This window comes from Pelophylax lessonae (assembly GCF_965119305.1).
Source record: "Pelophylax lessonae genome assembly, chromosome: 5".
Lineage (NCBI taxonomy): Eukaryota > Metazoa > Chordata > Amphibia > Anura > Ranidae > Pelophylax > Pelophylax lessonae.
The window spans coordinates 546,596,986-546,620,733 of NC_138772.1; the positions used below are offsets into that span (position 1 = coordinate 546,596,986).

The window sequence follows — 23,748 nt, forward strand, 5'->3', positions numbered from 1 at the left end:
GATTAAATAGCGGAATAGAAAATATGATCCAAAAAAAGTGTATGTATATCACACGTACACAACCACACTGGGCCCCAATTACTATTGTTTGTACCCCTAAAAGGCTAGATGAGGAGTAGGGGGAGTATGGAACAGGCAGCACCCTCAAACCTTCAGAAGTATGAGATGAACCCCAACAACTTGGAAAGGTGGATCTCTCTCACACGTACCAACACAGACTATCCCCCAATTTAACTGATCCCCAAAGGTTTTTGATTAAATAGCGGAATAGAAAATATGATCCAAAAAAAGTGTATGTATATCACACGTACACAACCACACTAGGCCCCAATTACTATTGTTTGTACCCCTAAAAGGCTAGATGAGGAGTAGGGGGGGTATGGAACAGGCAGCACCCTCAAACCTTCAGAAGTATGAGATGAACCCCAACAACTTGGAAAGGTGGATCTCTCTCACACGTACCAACACAGACTATCCCCCAATTTAACTGATCCCCAAAGGTTTTTGATTAAATAGCGGAATAGAAAATATGATCCAAAAAAAGTGTATGTATATCACACGTACACAACCACACTAGGCCCCAATTACTATTGTTTGTACCCCTAAAAGGCTTGATGAGGAGTAGGGGGAGTATGGAACAGGCAGCACCCTCAAATCTTCAGAAGTATGAGATTGTGTTCACTGTACCCCACAAAGATTGAGTTCACTGCACCCCACAATGATTGTGTTCACTGCACCCCACAAAGATTGTGTTCACTGCACCTCACAAAGATTGTGTTCACTGTACCCCCCAAAGATTGTGTTCACTGCACCCCACAAAGATTCTGTTCACTGTACCCCACAAAGATTGTGTTCACTGCACCCTAAAAGGATGTTGTTCACTGCACCCCACAAAGATTGTGTTCACTGCACCCTAAAAGGATGTTGTTCACTGCACCCCAAAAAGATTGTGTTCACTGTACCCCCCCAAAGATTGTGTTCACTGCACCCCACAAAGATTGTGTTCACTGCACCCCGAAAAGATTGTGTTCACTGTACCCCCCAAAGATTGTGTTCACTGCACCCCAAAAAGATTGTGTTCACTGTACCCCCCAAAGATTGTGTTCACTGCACCCCACAAAGATTCTGTTCACTGTACCCCACAAAGATTGTGTTCACTGCACCCCAAAAAGATTGTGTTCACTGTACCCCCCCAAAGATTGTGTTCACTGCACCCCACAAAGATTCTGTTCACTGCACCCCACAAAGGATTTTGTTCACTGCACCCCAAAAAGATTGTGTTCACTGCACCCCAAAAAGGATTTTGATCACTGCACCCCAAAAAGGATGTTGTTCACTGCACCCCAAAAATGATTTTGTTCACTCCACCCCAAAAAGATTGTGTTCACTGCACCCCACAAAGATTGTGTTCACTGCACCCCAAAAAGATTGTGTTCACTGTACCCCCCAAAGATTGTGTTCACTGCACCCCACAAAGATTCTGTTCACTGTACCCCACAAAGATTGTGTTCACTGCACCCCAAAAAGATTGTGTTCACTGCACCCCAAAAAGGATGTTGTTCACTGCACCCCAAAAAGGATGTTGTTCACTCCACCCCAAAAAGATTGTGTTCACTGCACCCCACAAAGATTGTGTTCACTGCACCCCAAAAAGATTGTGTTCACTGCACCCCAAAAATGATTTTGTTCACTGCACCCCAAAAAGGATGTTGTTCACTCCACCCCAAAAAGATTGTGTTCACTGCACCCCAAAAAGATTGTGTTCACTGCACCCCACAAAGGATTTTGTTCACTGCACCCCAAAAAGATTGTGTTCACTGCACCCCAAAAAGGATGTTGTTCACTGCACCCCAAAAAGGATTTTGTTCACTGCACCCCAAAAAGATTGTGTTCACTGCACCCCACAAAGGATTTTGTTCACTGCACCCCACAAAGATTGTGTTCACTGCACACCAAAAAGGATTGTGTTCACTGCACCCCAAAAAGATTTTGTTCACTGCACACCAAAAAGGATTGTGTTCACTGCACCCCAAAAAGATTGTGTTCACTGCAGCCCAAAAAGATTGTGTTCACTGCAGCCCAAAAAGATTGTGTTCACTGCAGCCCAAAAAGATTGTGTTCACTGCAGCTCACACACAGAAAAATGGATGTGGATCACTGACACCTGCCTATCTCCAATCCCACACCACACAGCAATATCGATTGTAGTTTGTAGAACACAGTTTCCCTAAAATTCAGCAGACTCTGTCCCTAACAGGATTGAGAAGAGATCGTAGATCAGGATTGAGTGCAGATTCACCCCACCCCCCACACAGCAATATCGATTGTAGTTTGTAGAAGACACTGACCCTATAATTCAGCAGACTCTATCCCTAAAATGCCTACAACTCGCCCTGCCTAAACACTCCGACCTGTCCCTCAATTCTATCCGGACACAAATGGTTTTTTCCTGCCTATCTTTCCCTAATCAGCAGCCAGCACATTGATGTGTGCTCTGTCCCTTAGCTAAGCAGCAGAATGACGCTGCTGCGGCGGCTGCCTCGAACTTATAAAGACTTGGTCACATGCTTCAGACGGCCAATCACAGCTACTAAGACATTTGCAGGCATGGCTGGGATGGCTTAAGGCACACCAGTTAAACGATTGTTGATTGGCTGTTGAAAGCCCGCCATGAAAAGAGCGCCAAAGCATGCAAAACCCGGAAATAAAACGACCGAACACGGATTTTTACCCGAACATACAGTAAAGTGTCCGTGTCCGTGTTCGGGTAAAAAAAATCCAATTATTCGGTACGAACACGAATAATACAGTCCGTGTTCGCTCAACACTAATAGAGAGCCAATTATTGGAAAAATTAAAAAAAAAATAAAAATAAAAAATGTCTTTGGATTTAGCATCTGGGGGGTCTAAAAAGTGTACCTGTGAAGTTTCAGCTCTGTAGCATGTCCAGAACCCCTAAAAAAACAGCATTTTTCTTATATTTTCAGGAATATGGCTTCTCTGCGGCTGGCTTTTTCTCTTGCAGGCATTTAGCTGGCATTTTTTTAGGCAGGCATGTCATTTTTTGTATTTAGCGTCTGGGGGGTCTAAAAAGTGTACCTGTCAAGTTTCAGCTCTGTAGCATGTCCAGAACCCCTAAAAAACAGCATTTTTCTTAAATTTTCAGGAATATGGCTTCTCTGCGGCTGGCTTTTTCTCTTGCAGGCATTTAGCGGGCATTTTTTTAGGCAGGCATGTCATTTTTTGTATTTAGCGTCTGGGGGGTCTAAAAAGTGTACCTGTCAATTTTCAGCTCTGTAGCATGTCCAGAACCCCTAAAAAACAGCATTTTTCTTATATTTTCAGGAATATGGCTTCTCTGCGGCTGGCTTTTCCTCTTGCAGGCATTTAGCGGGCATTTTTTTAGGCAGGCATGTCATTTTTTGTATTTAGTGTCTGGGGGGTCTAAAAAGTGTACCTGTCAAGTTTCAGCTCTGTAGCATGTCCAGAACCCCTAAAAAACAGCATTTTTCTTAAATTTTCAGGAATATGGCTTCTCTGCGGCTGGCTTTTTTTCTTGCAGGCATTTAGCAGGCATTTTTTTAGGCAGGCATGTCATTTTTTGTATTCAGTGTCTGGGGGGTCTAAAAAGTGTACCTGTCAAGTTTCAGCTCTGTAGCAAGTCCAGAACCCCTAAAAAACAGCATTTTTCTTATATTTTCAGGAATATGGCTTCTCTGCGGCTGGCTTTTTCTCTTGCAGGCATTTAGCGGGCATTTTTTTAGGCAGGCATGTCATTTTTTGTATTTAGTGTCTGGGGGGTCTAAAAAGTGTACCTGTCAAGTTTCAGCTCTGTAGCATGTCCAGAACCCCTAAAAAACAGCATTTTTCTTATATTTTCAGGAATATGGCTTCTCTGCGGCTGGCTTTTTTTCTTGCAGGCATTTAGCGGGCATTTTTTTAGGCAGGCATGTCATTTTTTGTATTTAGCGTCTGGGGGGTCTAAATAGTGTACCTGTCAAGTTTCAGCTCTGTAGCATGTCCAGAACCCCTAAAAAACAGCATTTTTCTTATATTTTCAGGAATACGGCTTCTCTGCGGCTGGCTTTTTCTCTTGCAGGCATTTAGCAGGCATTTTTTTAGGCAGGCATGTCATTTTTTGTATTTAGCGTCTGGGGGGTCTAAAAAGTGTACCTGTCAAGTTTCAGCTCTGTAGTATGTCCAGAACCCCTAAAAAACAGCATTTTTCTTATATTTTCAGGAATATGGCTTCTCTGCGGCTGGCTTTTTTTCTTGCAGGCATTTATCGGGCATTTTTTTAGGCAGGCATGTCATTTTTTGTATTTAGTGTCTGGGGGGTCTAAAAAGTGTACCTGTCAAGTTTCAGCTCTGTAGTATGTCCAGAACCCCAAAAAAAACAGCATTTTTCTTATGATTTTTAGTAGAAAACTAATGCAGTGTCTTTCCAACTGTCTTTTTTTCTTTCTGGCAAGCTGAAATATGATATGCCAAGGCAAACATGCCTATCAGTTGAGCTATGACACAGACAACACTGCACACATGGGGAAATATGTAAAACAAAAAACAGGAAAAGGAAATTAGGTGACGGTCACAAAACATGTTATTGTGATTGGCCAAATAAAAAGTCGCCTCGCGATGAGGTCGCGCCAAAGTCGCGCTAAGTCGCGCCAAAGTCGCACTGGAAGCGACGCTACTTTAGTGGTAGCGGCAGTGTAAACCAGCACTAAAACATCCAGTGTGTGAATACGATCAGGTATGATGTTTTATCGGTCAAGTAGTGTAAGGGTTACGCCCGTCGCCCGCTTCACAGTGACAGACCAAACTCTGACAGACCAAACTCCCCGTTTAACAGTCAGTCAGTCCATTTGCACAACCGCAAACTCCCCATTTGCACAAGGTTGGATACCAAGCTAGCCATGTCCCGTTCCTTGTCCTCACTGACATCATTGAAGGTCTCTTCCTCCACCCAGCCACATGCAACACCAAGGGTCCCCGAAAGGTGAGAACAAGCCCCCTGGGACGCCTGCTGTGGCTGGTATTCCACCTCCTCAAAGCCACCTTCCTCCTCTGACTTCTCTTCTTCAGACTCCTCTCTCTGCGTTGCCACAGGTCCAGCAATTGACAACGACAAGGCTGCTTCTGGTGGTGATGGGGACCACAACTCTTCCTCTTCATGCTCATCTACAGCCTGATCCAGTACTCTTCGCAGGGCACGCTCCAGAAAAAACGCATATGGGATGAGGTCGATGATGTTGCCTTGGGTTCGACTGACCACCAGGGTTGTCATCTCCGCAAAAGGACGCATGAGCCTACAGCCATTGTTCATGAGCATTCAGTAACGCGGCCAAAAAATACCCAGCTCCGCAGAAAGAATGAAAGAAAATGAATGTTTTTTCTATGAAAAATTATCCTGCGGATCGCTTTTGGTCTGTACACAATGAAGCAACAACCTTATCATCTGGGGTGTGCCAACACAATCCTAGAGGTGATCGCTTCATTGTGATACGCAAGCCCCTTCACCACGACAAGGTAACGATCACGAAGGGGAATTGACACATGTATGTGCCTTTTTTTTGTTTTTTGCAGCCACAGTGTAGCACCAGAGGCCAGAAAAATTAGGCATGTACACATGCATGAAAAAGCAGGTATTGTTGCAGCCGCTGCTGTAGCAGCGGCCTGAAAAATTGAGGTTTTAAGACAGAAAGTGCACTAAAACATTGCGGCTTGAACCGTAGTTGGTGGCGGAGACGTCACGTAAGTCATCCGGCATGCAGAGAATGATTATATACAGCAGCGTGTGGACCATTTTTAGGCCAAGGCATCTCAGTCATCACCAGGCCTTTTTTAGTCAAATGCATCCCCCACTGTCAGTCCCTTTCGGGATCCATGCCTCATTCATCTTAATAAACGTGAGGTAATCAAGACTTTTTTGACCTAGGCGACTTCTCTTCTCAGTGACAATACCTCCTGCTGCCCTGAAGGTCCTTTCTGACAGCACACTTGAAGCGGGGCAGGCCAGAAGTTCAATGGCAAATTGGGATAGCTCAGGCCACAGGTCAAGCCTGCACACCCAGTAGTCAAGGGGTTCATCGCTCCTCAGAGTGTCGATATCTGCAGTTAAGGCAAGGTAGTCTGCTACCTGTCGGTCGAGTCGTTCTCTGAGGGTGGACCCCGAAGGGCTGTGGCGATGCATAGGACTAAAAAAGCTCCGCATGTCCTCCATCAACAAGACGTCTGTAAAGCGTCCTGTCCTTGCCGGCGTGGTTGTGGTGGTAGGAGGAGGATTACTTTCACCTCTTCCCCTGTTGGATTCCCGTTGTGCTGTGACATCACCCTTATATGCTGTGTAAAGCATAGTTTTTAACTTATTTTGTAGCTGCTGCATCCTTTGCGACTGCCGGTAATTGGGTAACATATCACAGACTTTCTGCTTATACCGGGGGTCTAGTAGCGTGGCCACCCAGTACAGGTCGTTCTCCTTCAGCCTTTTTATACGAGGGTCTCTCGACAGGCATGACAGCATGAAAGACCCCATTTGCACAAGGTTGGATGCCGAGCTACTCATGTCCAATTCCTCGTCCTCACTGATGTCTTGGAAGGTGTGTTCTTCCCCCCAGCCACGTACAACACCACGGGTACCAGATAGGTGACAACGAGCACCCTGGGATGCCTGCTGTGGTTGGTGTTCCTCCTCCTCAAAGCCACATTCCTCCTCTGACTCCTCTTCCTCACACTCCTCTTCCAGTGTTGCCACAGGTCCAGCAAGCAATGGTACGGCTGTTTCTGGTGGTGGTGATGGTGACCACAACTCTTCCTCTTCCTCTTCACGCTCATCTACGGCCTGATCCAGCACTCTTCGCAGGGCACGCTCCAGGAAAAAAACATATGGGATGATGTCGCTGATGGTGCCTTTGGTGCGACTCACTAGGTTTGTCACCTCCTCAAAAGGACGCATGAGCCTACAGGCATTGCGCATGAGCGTCCAGTAACGTGGCAAAAAAATACCCAGCTCTGCAGAGGCTGTCCTAGCACCCCGGTCATACAAATACTCGTTGACCGCTTTTTCTTGTTGGAGCAGGCGGTCGAACATTAGCAGTGTTGAATTCCAACGTGTCGGGCTGTCGCAAATCAAGCGCCTCACTGGCATGTTGTTTCGCCGCTGAATATCTGCAAAGTGCGCCATGGCCGTGTAGGAACGCCTGAAATGGCCACACACCTTCCTGGCCTGCTTGAGGACGTCCTGTAAGCCTGGGTACTTCTGCACAAAACGTTGCACAATCAGATTCAACACATGTGCCATGCACGGCACATGTGTCAACTTGCCCAAATTCAATGCCGCCAACAAATTGCTCCCGTTGTCACACACCACTTTGCCGATCTCCAGTTGGTGCGGGGTCAGCCACTGATCCACCTGTGCGTTCAGGGCGGACAGTAGTGCTGGTCCGGTGTGACTCTCTGCTTTCAGGCAAGTCAACCCCAAGACAGCGTGACACTGTCGTATCCGGCATGTGGAATAGCCCCTGGGGAGCTGGGGGGGGGTGCAGTTGGTGTGGAGCAAGACGCAACAGCAGAAGAGGACTCAGCCGAGGAGGTTAGCAAAGAGGATGGAGTAGGAGGAGTAGAGGAGGTGGCAGCAGGCCTGCCTGCAAGTCGTGGCGGTGTCACCAACTCCTCTGCAGCAGAGCCACTCATTCCATGCTTGGCAGCCGCCAGCAGGTTTACCCAATGCGCAGTGTATGTTATATACCTGCCCTGACCGTGCTTTGCAGACCAGCTATCAGTGGTCAGATGGACCCTTGCCCCAACACTGTGTGCCAGACGTGACATGATTTCCTTTTCCACAATAGAGTACAGGTTGGGGATTGCCTTTTGTGAAAAATAATTTCGGCCGGGTACCTTCCACTGCGGTGTCCCAATAGCAACAAATTTTTTGAAGGCCTCAGACTCCACCAGCTTGTATGGTAAAAGCTGGCGGGCTAAGAGTTCCGACAAGCCAGCTGTCAGACGCCGGGCAAGGGGGTGACTCTGCGAGATTGGCTTCTTACGCTCAAACATTTCCTTGACAGACACCTGACTGTGGGCAGGTGACAAGCAGGAACTGCTGAAGGTGAGAGGCGGAGGGGCGGGTTGTTGATAGGGGGCATGGAGGACAGCAGTGGTTGACGTGGCTGAAGATGCTGGACCAGGAGGAGGATGGTGGCTTTCAGTTTGTGTGCTGCTTTTACTCATGTGTTGATCCCATAGGCGTTTGTGATGTGAGATCATGTGCCTTCGCAAAGCAGTTGTACCTAGGTGGGTGTTGGACTTCCCACGACTCAGTTTCTTTTGGCACAGGTTACAAATGGCATCGCTGATATCAGAGGCAGACACACAAAAAAAATGTCACACTGCTGAGCTTTGCAAGGATGGCATTCTGGTGGTGGCAACAGCTTGCGTTGATTGGCGTGCTGTCTGGCTGACCCCGGGTGCCGAATCTACATGCTGTCTGACTGCGCCACTAGCTCCTTGCGATGACCTCCTCCCCCTGCTTCCAACTCGTCTCCTCCTCCTCTCTGTCTCCCCATCTGAACTTTCCCCCTCTTCTTCTGCTCTTCGAGCAGGCACCCAGGTGACATCCACAGACACATCGTCATCATCAGCCGCTTCACTTGACAACTCAGCAAAGACAGCAGGAGCAGGTACAACATCATCATCATCACAATGTACGTCCATGTGTATAATGCTGCCTGACTGAGACATATCCCCGTTATCTACATCCTCTGGCACTAATAGTTGCGCATCACTTATTTCTTCCAACTGATGTGAAAATAACTCCTCTGACGGATCAAGTGAAGCGGCTGTGGTGGTAGTGTTGGTGGTGGTGCCGGCGGGCTGGCGAGTGGTAAATTGAGAGGTGCCCGAAGCTGAGCTGGAGGAGGATGGTGCATTAGGGTTCCGAGCGGAAGCTGTAGACAATTGGGTGTCTTGTGTAAGCCAGTCAACTATGGCCTCAGAATTTTTTGAGTTCAGGGTCTGTGGTGGCCTCTGAACACTGGGCATTATTCTAGGGCCTAAGGAAATCACAGCACCACGACCACGACGGCCCTTGCGGGGTGGCCTGCCTCTGCCTGTCATTTTCTTTTTTAATGTGTTGTGTACTATGAGTGCAAGGTGCTGTGCCACCCTATAGGAGTGTTGGGCAGTGGGTACAGTACACTCTGTGGACCTGACAGTCACTGGCACTCAGGCAACTGCAATTAAAAAATATATATTTTCTTTTTACTTGGCAAGCTGCTGTGCCACCTTATATATCAGTGGTGGGTGGGCAGTGGCACAGTACACTCTCTGTGGACCTGACAGCAGTCACTGGCACCCAGGCAACTGCAATTTTAAAAAATATATATTTTATTTTACTTTGCAAGCTGCTGTGCCACCTTATATATCAGTGGTGGGTGGGCAGTGGCACAGTACACTCTCTGTGGACCTGACAGCAGTCACTGGCACCCAGGCAACTTCAATTTTAAAAAATATATATTTTATTTTACTTTGCAAGCTGCTGTGCCACCTTATATATCAGTGGTGGGTGGGCAGTGGCACAGTACACTCTCTGTGGACCTGACAGCAGTCACTGGCACCCAGGCAACTGCAATTTTAAAAAATATATATTTTATTTTACTTTGCAAGCTGCTGTGCCACCTTATATATCAGTGGTGGGTGGGCAGTGGCACAGTACACTCTCTGTGGACCTGACAGCAGTCACTGGCACCCAGGCAACTGAAATTTTAAAAAATATATATTTTATTTTACTTTGCAAGCTGCTGTGCCACCTTATATATCAGTGGTGGGTGGGCAGTGGCACAGTACACTCTCTGTGGACCTGACAGCAGTCACTGGCACCCAGGCAACTGCAATTAAAAAATATATATTTTTTTTTTTACTTTGCAAGCTGCTGTGCCACCTTATATATCAGTGGTGGGTGGGCACACAGTGGCACTGCAGTGGGCACAGTACACTCTGTGGACCTGACAGTAACTGGCAGCCCAGGCAACTGCAATAATAAAAAATATTTTTTTTTTTTCAATTTGCAACAAGATGCTGTGCCACCGTATATATATATCAGTGGTGGGCAGTGCACTGCAGTGGGTACAGTGCACTCTGTGGACCTGACACAGCACTCACTGCAATTATGACAGAGGAAAAAAAAAATATTTTTTAAAATGCAAGGTACTGTGCCTGTGCCACCCGAAATGAGTGTGGTGTGCACACAGTACAGTCTGTGGTAGGTCTGTGGCCTCTCACACACAGCGGGCAGGCAACTGCAGTGTACAATAGATATATATGTATATATATATATATAAAGAAAAAACTCTATTACCTTACCAGCCCTTAAAAGGGCTTTTGGGGACACTAGATATATATATATGTATATATATATAAATAAAAAAAAATCCTCAATTACCAGCCCTTAAAAGGGCTTTTGGGGACACTAGATAGATATAGATATATATATATAAGAAGAAACAACTCAATTACCAGCCCTTAAAAGGGCTTTTGGGGACGCTAGGTGTATATATATATATATATTGTAACAGGAAGTCAGCTAAATCTGGGAATGTAGTCACAGGAAGGAGATACATTTCCACCTGACTTAGAAAGTCCATTAATTAATTTAGGGTGTTGGCTACAGAGCTAGCCAGCAGGAAGTTGAAAGGCCTTCACCTGTTCAGAATGAGGGAGTTAAGGCTCTATAATTTGTTCAGAGAAATTCCTATTGTTTGCTGCCTCCAGAAGCTGCATCCTGAAGCCATGTGGGCTGGGAGCAGGAGGACAGTCAGCGTGTGCCTCCCGACAGGATGTGTGGGCCTGGGAGAAGACCCCCCGGAGTGATGTGTGCCCGGGACGGTAACCAAGGGTGAATACGTCTCAAAGGTGAGAAGACGAACTGTTGATGTGAAAGAAACAAAGGACTGTGTTGCCCTGTGAAGCTATTATAAAAGGACTATTGAGTGTCCGCTGTAGGACAAGGAAGTCTGACCAACAGTAGGTTGGAGACAGACACTTAGGCAGGTTCCAGTTGTGAGAAGGTAGCCGCCCACAGAGGCAAGGATTTATTTTCTGTTTTATTTTATTTTGGATGTTTTGCTGCATACAGCCTGGTGAAGAAAACACCATTTAATAAACCACACTGTTTGTTTGCAAGCACTTGTCGGCTACCTCTCTCTGGAAAACGCACCCCCCAAGGGGTCATCCACACCCGCCACCGAGCTAATCCCTTACATATGGTGGAGGTATGCAGTGGGCATAAGCAGAGATCCCTGCAAGGAAGTGCAAATGTTTGATGAACTTTATCTGGTGCATGAGATTGCACAATCTATGTGTGCAGGAGAGAAGATCCTGACAGAAAATAAATCCTTGCCTCTGTGGGCGGCTACCTTCTCACAACTGGAACCTGCCTAAGTGTCTGTCTCCAACCTACTGTTGGTCAGACTTCCTTGTCCTACAGCGGACACTCAATAGTCCTTTTATAATAGCTTCACAGGGCAACACAGTCCTTTGTTTCTTTCACATCAACAGTTCGTCTTCTCACCTTTGAGACGTATTCACCCTTGGTTACCGTCCCGGGCACACATCACTCCGGGGGGTCTTCTCCCAGGCCCACACATCCTGTCGGGAGGCACACGCTGACTGTCCTCCTGCTCCCAGCCCACATGGCTTCAGGATGCAGCTTCTGGAGGCAGCAAACAATAGGAATTTCTCTGAACAAATTATAGAGCCTTAACTCCCTCATTCTGAACAGGTGAAGGCCTTTCAACTTCCTGCTGGCTAGCTCTGTAGCCAACACCCTAAATTAATTAATGGACTTTCTAAGTCAGGTGGAAATGTATCTCCTTCCTGTGACTACATTCCCAGATTTAGCTGACTTCCTGTTACAATATATATATATAATAAAAAAAATTACACAAATACCAGCCCTTAGAAGGGCTTTTTGGGGTGCTGATATTACAGCAGTAGTGGACAAAGAACACTGCAAAACCAGGAACACTGACTAACTGTCCCTAGCTTAACACAGCAGCAGCAGCAGCAGCTCTCTCCCTACTCTCACTACACACACTGCTTCAGAATGATCTAAGATGGATGCTGCCCTTGCTTATTTATAGGAGGTGGGAGGGTGTGGGAGGGAGGTATGCTGATTGGCTGGAAATGTGCCTGCTGACTGTAAAGTTCAGGGTCAAAGTTTGCCTCAATGATGTCTTATTGGGGGCGGACCGAACATCGCATATGTTCGCCGGCAGCGGCGAACGCAAACATGCTAAGTTCGCCGGGAACTGTTCGCCGGCGAACAGTTCTATACATCTCTAGTGAGATACACCGTTTTATATACTTTTTTCTATTCCACTATTCAATATACACCCTTTTGGGGGTAAAAAAAATTAAATTGCGGCATAGTCTGTATCGGTACGTGTGAGATACACCTTTTAAATTTGTTTGGCGCATCTCCTTCCACCACCGAGGATTGCAGGGCGCTTCAGTTTGCCTCCTGTTCCGAACTCCTCCTACTCCTCTTCCTCATCCTCCCTTTAGGGTACAAAAAATTGTAATCGGGGCCTAGTCTGTGTTTGTACGTGTGAGATACACCGTTTTATATACTTTTTTCTATTCCGCTATTCAATATACACCCTTTTGGGGGTAAAAAAAATTAAATTGCGGCATAGTCTGTATCGGTACGTGTGAGATACACCTTTTAAATTTGTTTGGCGCATCTCCTTTCACCGCCGAGGATTGCAGGGTGCTTCAGTTTGCCTCCTGTTCCAAACTCCTCCTACTTTTACTCCTCTTCCTCATCCTCATCCTCCCTTTAGGGTACAAAAAATTGTAATCGGGGCCTAGTCTGTGTTTGTACGTGTGAGATACACCGTTTTATATACTTTTTCTATTCCGCTATTCAATATACACCCTTTTGGGGGTGAAAAAAAATTAAATTGCGTTACAAAAAACTGTAATCGGGGCCTAGTCTGTGTTTGTACGTGTGAGATACACCGTTTTATATACTTTTTTCTATTCCGCAATTAAATTTGTTTGGCGCATCTCCTTCCACCGCCGAGGATTACAAGGTGCTTCAGTTTGCCTCCTGTTCCGAACTCCTCCTACTCCTCTTCCTCATCCTCATCCTCCCTTTAGGGTACAAAAAATTGTAATCGGGGCCTAGTCTGTGTTTGTACGTGTGAGATACACCGTTTTATATACTTTTTTATATTCCGCTATTCAATATACACCCTTTTGGGGTGAAAAAAAATTAAATTGCGTTACAAAAAACTGTAATCGGGGCCTAGTCTGTGTTTGTACATGTGAGATACACCGTTTTATATACTTTTTTCTATTCCGCAATTAAATTTGTTTGGCGCATCTCCTTCCACCGCCGAGGATTGCAGGGCGCTTTCATTTGCCTCCTGTTCCCAACTCCTCCTACTCCTCTTCCTCATCCTCATCCTCCTTTTAGGGTACAAAAAATTGTAATCGGGGCCTAGTCTGTGTTTGTACGTGTGAGATACACCGTTTTATATACTTTTTTCTATTCCGCTATTCAATATACACCCTTTTGGGGGTAAAAAAAATTAAATTGCGGCATAGTCTGTATCGGTACGTGTGAGATACACCTTTTAAATTTGTTTGGCGCATCTCCTTCCACCGCCGAGGATTGCAGGGCGCTTCAGTTTGCCTCCTGTTCCGAACTCCTCCTACTTCTCTTCCTCATCCTCCCTTTAGGGTACAAAAAATTGTAATCGGGGCCTAGTCTGTGTTTGTACATGTGAGATACACCGTTTTATATACTTTTTCTATTCCGCTATTCAATATACACCCTTTTGGGGTGAAAAAAAATTAAATTGCGGCATAGTCTGTATCGGTACGTGTGAGATACACCTTTTAAATTTGTTTGGCGCATCTCCTTCCACCACCGAGGATTGCAGGGCGCTTCAGTTTGCCTCCTGTTCCGAACTCCTCCTACTCCTCTTCCTCATCCTCATCCTCCCTTTAGGGTACAAAAAATTGTAATCGGGGCCTAGTCTGTGTTTGTACGTGTGAGATACACCGTTTTATATACTTTTTTCTATTCCGCTATTCAATATACACCCTTTTGGGGGTAAAAAAAATTAAATTGCAGCATAGTCTGTATCGGTACGTGTGAGATACACCTTTTAAATTTGTTTGGCGCATCTCCTTCCACCACCGAGGATTGCAGGGTGCTTCAGTTTGCCTCCTGTTCCGAACTCCTCCTACTCCTCTTCCTCATCCTCATCCTCGCTTTAGGGTACAAAAAATTGTAATCGGGGCCTAGTCTGTGTTTGTACGTGTGAGATACACCGTTTTATATACTTTTTTCTATTCCGCTATTCAATATACACCCTTTTGTGGTGAAAAAAATTAAAGTGCTGCATAGTCTGTATCGGTACGTGTGAAATACACCTTTTAAAATATGTTTGGCGCATCTCCTTCCACCGCCAAGGATTGCAGGGCGCTTCAGTTTGCCTCCTGTTCCGAACTCCTCCTACTCCTCTTCCTCATCTTCCCTTTAGGGTACAAAAAATTGTAATTGGGGCCTAGTCTGTGTTTTTTTCGTATGAGATACACCGTTTTATATACTTTTTTCTATTCCGCTATTCAATATACACCCTTTTGGGGTAAAAAAAATGTAATTGCTGCATAGTCTGTATCGGTACGTGTGAGATACACCTTTTAAATTTGTTTGGCGCATCTCCTTCCACCGCCGAGGATTGCAGGGCGCTTCAGTTTGCCTCCTGTTCCGAACTCCTCCTACTTTTACTCCTCTTCCTCATCTTCATCCTCCCTTTAGGGTACAAAAAATTGTAATCGGGGTCTAGTCTGTGTTTGTACGTGTGAGATACACCGTTTTATATACTTTTTTCTATTCCGCTATTCAATATACACCCTTTTGGGGTGAAAAAAATTAAATTGCGGCATAGTCTGTATCGGTACGTGTGAGATACACCTTTTAAATTTGTTTGGCGCATCTCCTTCCACCGCCGAGGATTGCAGGGCGCTTTAGTTTGCCTCCTGTTCCGAAGTCCTCCTACTCCTCTTCCTCATCCTCATCCTCCCTTTAGGGTACAAAAAATTGTAATCGGGGCCTAGTCTGTGTTTGTACGTGTGAGATACACCGTTTTATATACTTTTTTCTATTCCGCTATTCCAGTGTTTCTCAACTCCAGTCCTCAGGGCACACTAACAGGCCAGATTTTAAGTATTACCTTGGGGAGATGCAGACTAGAATACTGCCATCACTGAGCAGCAAATTATATCACCTGTGATATATTTCAGTTTTCTTGCAAACCTGGCCTGTTAGTGTGCCCTGAGGACCGGAGTTGAGAAACCCTGCGCTATTCAATATACACCCTTTTGGGGTGAAAAAAATTAAATTGCGACATACTTTGCATAACTGACTGTGAGATACACCCGTTGTATTTCTATACTGTTTTTCTATTCCGCTATTTAATAAACACCCTTTTGGGATAAAAAAAATTAAATTGCGGCATAGTTCGCATATTTGACTGTGAGATACACCCATGGGATACTGTTGTTGTTTTGTTCCGCTATTCAATAAACACCTTTCTAGGGCAAGATCATAAATTACAGAAATATGAGGAGAATGTCAAATAGGGGCCGTGGCCTGGGTCGTGGTGCTGCTGGTAGAGCTCCTGTTGCAAGGAGAGGACGTGGTTGATCTGTGCCAGCTACATGCACAAGTGAAACTCCTTCCCCAAGTGTGAGTAGGCAACAGAACCTGCAGCAGTATTTGGTAGGGCATCATGCGCCTCTACAAGTGTTGAGGCAAGAACAAGTACAGGCGATAGTAGATTGGGTTGCTGACAGTGCCTCCAGTTCCTTCACATTGTCTCCCACCCAGTCTACTGCAGAAAGGTCAGAGTTGGCACCTGCAGCCGATGTCCTACCGTCTTTCACCTCACCCCCTTGCAAATCAGGCAAGCAGTCTGAGCCCCAAGTCATGCAGCAGTCTCTTCTTCTTTTTGATGACTCTGTCAGCAGGTGGAAGAGATTGAGTGCAGCGATGCCCAACCACTTATTTCTCAAGATGAGTACATGGAAGGACCATCGCAGCACGTCTCCGATGATGACAAAACGCAGGTGCCAACTGCTGCGGCACTCAGAATTGTGGAGACCGACAAGGAGGGCAGGGTTGAAGACTGGGTGGAGGATGATGTGGAGGACGATGAGGTCCTCGACCCCACATGGAATGAAGGTCATGCAGGTGACCTGAGTAGTTTGGAGGAAGAGGCGGTGGTCGCACAGAGCCACCAGAACAGCAGAAGAGGGTGCAGAAGTGGAGCAGCTGTGCCCTAGACACTACACCTGCTACTGCCCAACGCAGCAAGGGACCGAGCGCACCAAAGCCAGATCAAAGGAGTTCTCTAGCGTGGAAGTTCTTCAGACAATGTGCTGATGACAGGACACGAGTGGTTTGCACGCTGTGCAATCAGAGCCTGAAGCGAGGCATAAACCTTCTCAACCTGAGCACAACCTGCATGATCAGGCATCTAAGTGCAAAGCACGAGCTGCAGTGGAGTAGACACCTTCAAAACCAAGAAAGGTCTCTGGCTCTGGTCCTCCTGCTTCCTCTTCTGCTGCAGTTTCGGCCTCTTCATACACCTCTGTAGTGATACCGGCACCTGCCACCCCGCAAACAGAGGATCTGTCAGCAACACCACCACCTGGGTCACCAACCATCTCCACAATGTCCCGTGGAAGCGTTCAGCTTTCCATCTCCCAAACACTTCAGAGGAAGAGGAAGTACCCCCCTACCCACCCACGATCCCTGGCCCTGAATGCCAGCATTTCAAAATTCTTGGCCTTTGAAATGCTGTCATTCCGTCTGGTGGAGACGCACAGTTTTAAAAGCCTTATGTCGGTGGCTGTCCCACAGTACGTCGTGCCCAGCCGCCACTACTTTTCCAGGCAAGCCATCCCTTCCCTGCACAACCAAGTGGGGTAAAAAATCAGGTGTGCACAGCGCAACGCCATCTGTGGCAAGGTCCACCTAACTACCGATATGTGGACCAGTTAGCATGGTCAGGGGCGTTATATCTCCCTAACGGCACACTGGGTAAATTCAGTGGCGGCTGGGCCTGAGGCGGATAGCAATTTGGCGCATGTTCTTCCCCCACCGAGGATTGCAGGGCGCTTCAGTTTGCCTCCTGTTCCTAACTCCTCCTACTCCGCTTCCTCATCCTCTACCGCCTCCTCATCCTGTCAGCGTAACACCTTCACCACCAACTTCAGCACAGCCAGAGGTAAACGACAGCAGGCAGTTTTAAAACTTGCCTGTTTGGGGTCAAAACCACACACCGCGCAGGATTTGTGGAGGAGCATGAAACAGCAGACCGATGAGTGGTTGCTGCCAGCGAGCCTCAAGCCCGGCCTGGTGGTGTGCGATAACGGGCAAAATCTCATAGCAGCTCTGGGCCTAGCCGGTTTGACGCACATCCCTTCCCTGGCGCATGTGCTGAATTTGGTGGTGCAGAGGTTCCTTAAAAATTACCCCGATATGTCAGAGCTGCTGCAGAAAGTGCGGGCTGTCTGTGCGCACTTTCGGCATTCTCACCCTGCTGCTGCTCGCCTGTCAGCGCTGCAGCGTAACTTCGGCCTTCCCGCTCACCGCCTCATATGTGACGTGCCCACAAGGTGGAACTCCACCTTGCACATTCTGGAAAGACTGTGCGAGCAGCAGCAGGCCATAGTGGAGTTTCAGCTGCAGCACGCACGAGTGAGTCGCTCTGCGGAACAGCACCACTTCACCACCAATAACTGGGCCTCCATGCGAGACCTGTGTGCCTTGTTGCGCTGTTTTGAGTACTCCACCAACATGGCCAGTGCCGATGACGCCGTTGTCAGCTTAATTATCCCACTTCTATGCCTCCTTGAAAAAACGATTCAGGCGATGATGGAAGAGGATGTGGCACAGGAGGAGGAGGAGGAGGAGGAGGAGGAAGAGGGATCATTTCCAAGGCTTTCACAAGTGGCTCCGAGGGTGGGTTCCTGCACCCACAAACGCCGGGTACACAATTGTCCAGCAGGGGCACAGTTCTAGAGGATGAGGAGGAGGAGATGGAGAAGGAAATGGAACCATGTTCACAGCAGGGTGGCACCCAGGCCAGCTCATGGCCATCACTGGTGCGTGGCTGGGGGGATACAGAGGACACAGACGATACACCTCTCACAGAGGACAGCCTTTCGTTGCCTCTGGGCAGCCTGGCACACATGAGCGATTACATGCTGCAGTGTCTCCACAACGACCGCCGAGTTGCCCACATTCTAACTTGTGCTGATTACTGGGTGGCCACACTGCTAGATCCCCGTTACAAGGACAACGTACCATCCTTAATTCACTCACTGGAGCGTGATCGCAAGATGCGCGACTACAAGCGCACGCTGGTAGACGCTATGCTGCTGGCATTCCCACCTGACAACGGGGCCACAGTGGAAGCACAAGGCCAAGGCAGAGGAGGAGGAGGAAGAGGTCGCCAACGCAACCAGGGCACTGCCAGCACCTCAGAAGGCAGGGTTAGCATGGCTGAAATGTGGAAAAGCTTTGTCAGCACGCCACAACAAACAGCAGTACCAGCAGCTCATATGGAACGTCTTAGCAGGAAGCAGCATTTCACCAACATGGTGGAGCAGTATGTGTGCACACGCCTACATGTAATGAATGACAGGTCTGCCCCCTTCAACGTCTGGGTCTCCAAATTGGGCACATGGCCTGAGCTTGCCCTTTATGCCTTGGAGGTGCTGGCGTGCCCTGCAGCCAGTGTATTATCTGAATGTGTATTTAGCACGGCTGGGGGCGTTATCACAGACAAGCGCAGCCGCCTGTCCAGAGACAATATGGACAAGCTCACATTCATTAAAATGAACCAGGCAGAATAGAGATGGATACCGGCTTTACCCAGCCATTGTTTTATTTTTGATCTTTCTCAATCTTTTGGGGTGTACCCTAATTTAAAATGACTAAAAAAAAGCAGTGTTGGCTACCTCGTCCCCCTCCACCGCCGCTTCCACCTACACCACCACATCCACCGCCACCTCAACCTCCCTCCTACTCCATATGGGCCTCGTCCTTTACAGATGAAGAAATTTTTTTTATTTTTCTGTTTTTTTTGTTGTTTTAAGTAATTTCCCTATCCACATTTGTTTGCAGAGCACTTGCCATGCTCTTAACTACATTTTGCTGCCATTTGCAGCACTCTAGCCCTTTCCATTGTTTTTTTAGAGCCATTTTAGTGCCTGAAAGTTCGGGTCCCCATTGACTTCAATGGGGTTCGGTGTCCGGGTCAAGTTCAGAAAAAGTCCGGGTAACGGACCCGGACTTTTTTTTCAAGTTCGGCCAGACCCACCGAACACGGACATCCAGGTGTCCGCTCAACTCTATCCATGAGTACAGGGGAGCTTGCCAAAGGGTCTGCCCAGGAAGGGGACCACTAAAGTGGCTAGAGTCAGCGGACAGGTGTCAGCACACAGTCAGTGAGAGTAAAGGGGGTGCCAAGTTATTGACCCCGAAGAGAGTATTCAAGCAGGAACAGTAATCTTATTTTCACTTCAGTGGCAAGGTGAAGCAGCGGCCTTGCCGCATCCTACAGTCGGTTTTCCTCAGAATTGTGCATAGTTACTAGTGTGAGTATCCCACTCATCCCTTCTCCTATCCCAGTTCTAAATAAAATCACAAAAACAACATCCCCTGGACTGATTATTGACTGTGCCAAGAACTTTTAATGTCGTTTTATCTACTGTCAGTTGCTAATGGTAACCCAGGGGACCCAAGAATTGTAATTCTCAGCAGCTCTCTAGGGGGCAGTGCTACATAAATATTTTCAGAGTCCACTGACAACTTCGCTTGTAGGCCCTGTTCCCATCTTGGTGTGGCAGAAATGCGCAAAATACATGCTAAAACATGCAACATGCTTGCAGTGCCATTATTTCTTAATCGCATCAAAATGGGTAGCAGTCACGCATTTGCCGCTGACAAAACACATGAAAAACCTGCAAAGATGTGCCTTGCAAAAGGCGCTTGACTCGCCGCCAAAATTTGGCACATGATCTTCTTTTTTTGGAGGGTGGCTCATTCAAATGAATTGTGCCGCTTCAAAAAAGCGCAAAAAAACACACAAAAAAAGTGAGGCCTTAGGAAGTTGTCCTTTAAAGCCCAAATTCAGGCTGCTTTTCATTTTCATTGATTTTTTTTTGAATTTTGAACAAGAGAAAGTAATACAATGCATTTTGTACAGAAAACATAAGCTTCCATAGTTCTATGACAGTTAAACGTGGTAAAAAACAAGTAGGATATCCCTCCTTCATTCACACATAGATGCCACATTTGCCAATTGTATAACTGAATGTGTCCAGATACCAGATGCGCCCGGCGATCCTTCTATCACCTGTCACCAAGGTGTTCTGGAAAGGCACGGACCCCATCCCCCCTCCCGAACTTAGAAAACTAAACATGGTCCAAAAGGAGGAAAGGGGACGCCGCAATGAAATTTTCGAAGGCGTATGGCATCCCCTCCAACCACAACATTATCTAGAACAATGAGGAGAAAAGAAGGAAAAAGAAAGAAACAGTGGGGAAAAAGAAAAGTACAAGAAAGTGATAGTGGAAGGAAAAGGAAGTATCCCAGGAGAAGATGACTGCACTCTATAAGACTCTGTTATTGGAACTATCTCAAGTTACAATGGGTCGGACAGGTATTTGATCCAGGGTTCCTATGTTTTGTCAAACTGGGCTCTTTTGTCCAGGAGGGTTGCTGAGAGGCGCTCATTGATCATGATCCATGTTAATTTATGTGTAGCGCACCCCCTAACCTCCTAGGGCCTGATTGTGACCCTCAGAGGCAGAGAGAGCCTACATACCTCCTTTGGGGGTGGATTGTTAGGCATGGTGGGTAATGAACAAGTAAAGAAATGATGGGCGCCAGTCAGTTTTATGCTTGAAAAACAGAAGAACTATATTTCTTCTCAACAGGACAAAAATAAGATAAGGGAAAGAGGGGTAGGGCACAGGACACCCTTAGAAAACAATTTAGAAGGCAGACTCCGTGTTCACAAATGACAGCAATCAGACAGCGGTACAGGAAACAGACCTTGAGGTTCAGGCTGGCTTGGGAGGAAACTCATCTCCCCTGAGTACATTCGCTTTTAGTGGTCTGCACTGGCTGGACAGCTGTCTTCTTCATTAAACAGGCAGGTACTCACAAAGGTTGCTGGATCTTTGTGGATGCCCAGTTCCATGCAAAACACTGACTCTCCTCCGCAGAGTCTCAGACATGTGGCTAGGCCCCAGGCTTCAGGCCTACCCAGCAGCAGCATAGAGGCACACACCCACCCCAGAGGGGTCTGGGTGGCAAGAGAGCGAGCATTCCCCCTAGTTAAATAGCCTCTCCAAGCATGCACCAGTTGCAATGTAATTTGCTAAGATAGACATAAATATTCATAGCCTGTTTAACTGTATTTCTCACTCTAATGTCAGAGGCAACAGTGCCACCAACTGATAGAAGGGAGAACTACAGCCAAACCCAGATTAAGAGGAAGTCCAATATACCACAGTGCTATAAATCAGCCAAACTAGTTACTGACTAGCAAACTAAATTTTACCAGCGACCCTGCTTATGACAAGGGTGACCCTGCTTATGACAAGGGTGCTACATATGTTTTACCAGATCAAACGGAATGGTTGGTGATCTCCATGATCTGGCAATTGCCAGTCTGGCCGCTGTGAAAACAAAAGCTCGGTTTGGCATTCCCACAGTGGAGTGTCCAAGTAGGGCTTGCTCTGGAGAATTAGATAAGTTGACTTGCGTAAGTGAATAGATAAAGTTGTAAACCCGAATCCAAAAACGTTTCACCATTGGGCATGACCACCATGTGTGCAGTACTGTACCCTGCATGCCACATCCCTGGAAACACATAGAAAAGGCCCCCTCGACATATGCAGCAATTCTCACTGGGACCATATACCATCTCATTAAAACTTTATAATTGGCCTCTATCAATGCCGTATTTATGTATGATCGAGATGCACGTTGAGCCGTCTAAAACCAATCATTAATTTCATATGTTATAATCATGTCCTGTTCCCATTTTTGCATATAGAATAATTTTGTTGAGTTGGAGCTCAGGATACTATACATTTTGAAATATGGCCTGTGTGCTTATCATATGACCCACACAAATACTCCGTTGAGGTAGAGAGATCAGAAACAGTTTGCAGGGATTTCAAAAAGTGCTCAGAGTTAGAAAAGCAGTATTTTTGTCTCTCAAAGCAGTTCTAGCCAGGATCCCCCTATTATCACAACAATCAGCAATACGAATTAAACCTTTATTAGTCCACCAAGTAAAGTTGTGGGGGTTGAGAACCGGGGTAAAGTCCGGATTACCAGTTATAGGAGCTAAGGGGGTATGGGGGGACTTGAATACGTGAGATTTAATCAATCTATCCCATAAACTCAGGGAGAAAGAGATAGTAGGACATAGCATAGGTGGCCTATCTTTCGGTTTCAACCACATCATTTTTCTAATGGGATTTGAGGGATGTTGTGCCGACTGGTGAGAAGAATGAAAATGAATCAATTGGAACAATTGTGCTGCATAAAAATATTTAACCAGATCCGGATCTCCCAGACCCCTCTCAATTTGGGTGCAAATAATGTGCTCCTGTTCACCCGAGGTCTCTTTTTTTCCCCCACACAAAGCGCAGGATTTTAGTTTGGGATTCACATAGTTCAGACAGCCTAATGGAGATAGGAAGGGTCCTGAATAGATATAGCAATATTGGCAACAGATTCATCTTGAACGTATACTGCCAAACCATGAAGGGCTTTTTTTCCCATCTCTGTATATCAAGTAACAGTCTCCTATACAGAGGGGGATAATTAGCCTGATATAAGGTATCAACCATAAGGGTCAAATAGATGCCCAAATAAGGAAGGGCTTTTCCCTGCCATTTGAATAGGAAAGAATTCTGTATTTGAGTTAAAGTGGTTATGTCTAGGTTCAGGTTCATTGCCTCCGATTTAGAGTGGTTAATGGAAAGGCCCGAAATGAGAGAGAAACGTTTCAGTAGTTGGTAAAGACTCGGGAGAGATGTAATCGGTGAGGAAAGAAGTAAGAGAATAGCGTCCGCGAACATAGCGCATTTATGTTCCCTATCTCTACAGTGTATACCTTTAATGTCCGGTTGGTATCTAAGCTTAATGGCAAGGGATTCAGGAGCTAAAATAAAAAGTATGAGGGAAAGGGGGCAACCCTGCCGAGTGCCTCTCTGTATTTCTACTTGTGTGGATTTATGTCCCTTAACCACTTTAAGACCAGAAGGATTTGCCCCCTTCCTGACTAGGCCCTATTTTGCGATTTGGCACTGCGTTACTTTAACGGACAATTGCGCGGTCATGCGACGCTGTACCCAAACAAAATTTATTTCCTTTTTTTCCCACAAATAGAGCCTTCTTTTGGCGGTATTTGATCACCTGTGCTATTTTTTGCGCTTTAAACAAAAAAAGAGCAACAGTTTTGGAAAAAAACAATATTTTTCATATTCTGCTATATGACATTCCCAAAAAAAAAAAAATTAGAAAAATCAAAATTGAACATTTTAGACCAATTTGTTTTCTGCTACATATTTTTGGTAAAATATTTTTTTTTCTAGTAATGGTGGCGATCTGCGTTTTTTTTTTTTGCAGGACTGCCACA

The 23,748-nt window shown here is 46.4% G+C and overlaps 1 protein-coding gene across 1 annotated transcript in view; it reads right to left on the reverse strand.

Annotated features, from left to right (window-relative positions):
* The window catches only part of LOC309555656 (uncharacterized protein), a gene marked incomplete at its 5' end in the record, with an annotated part of 58,170 nt that overhangs the window by 18,312 nt on the left and 16,110 nt on the right, over positions 1-23,748 (reverse strand).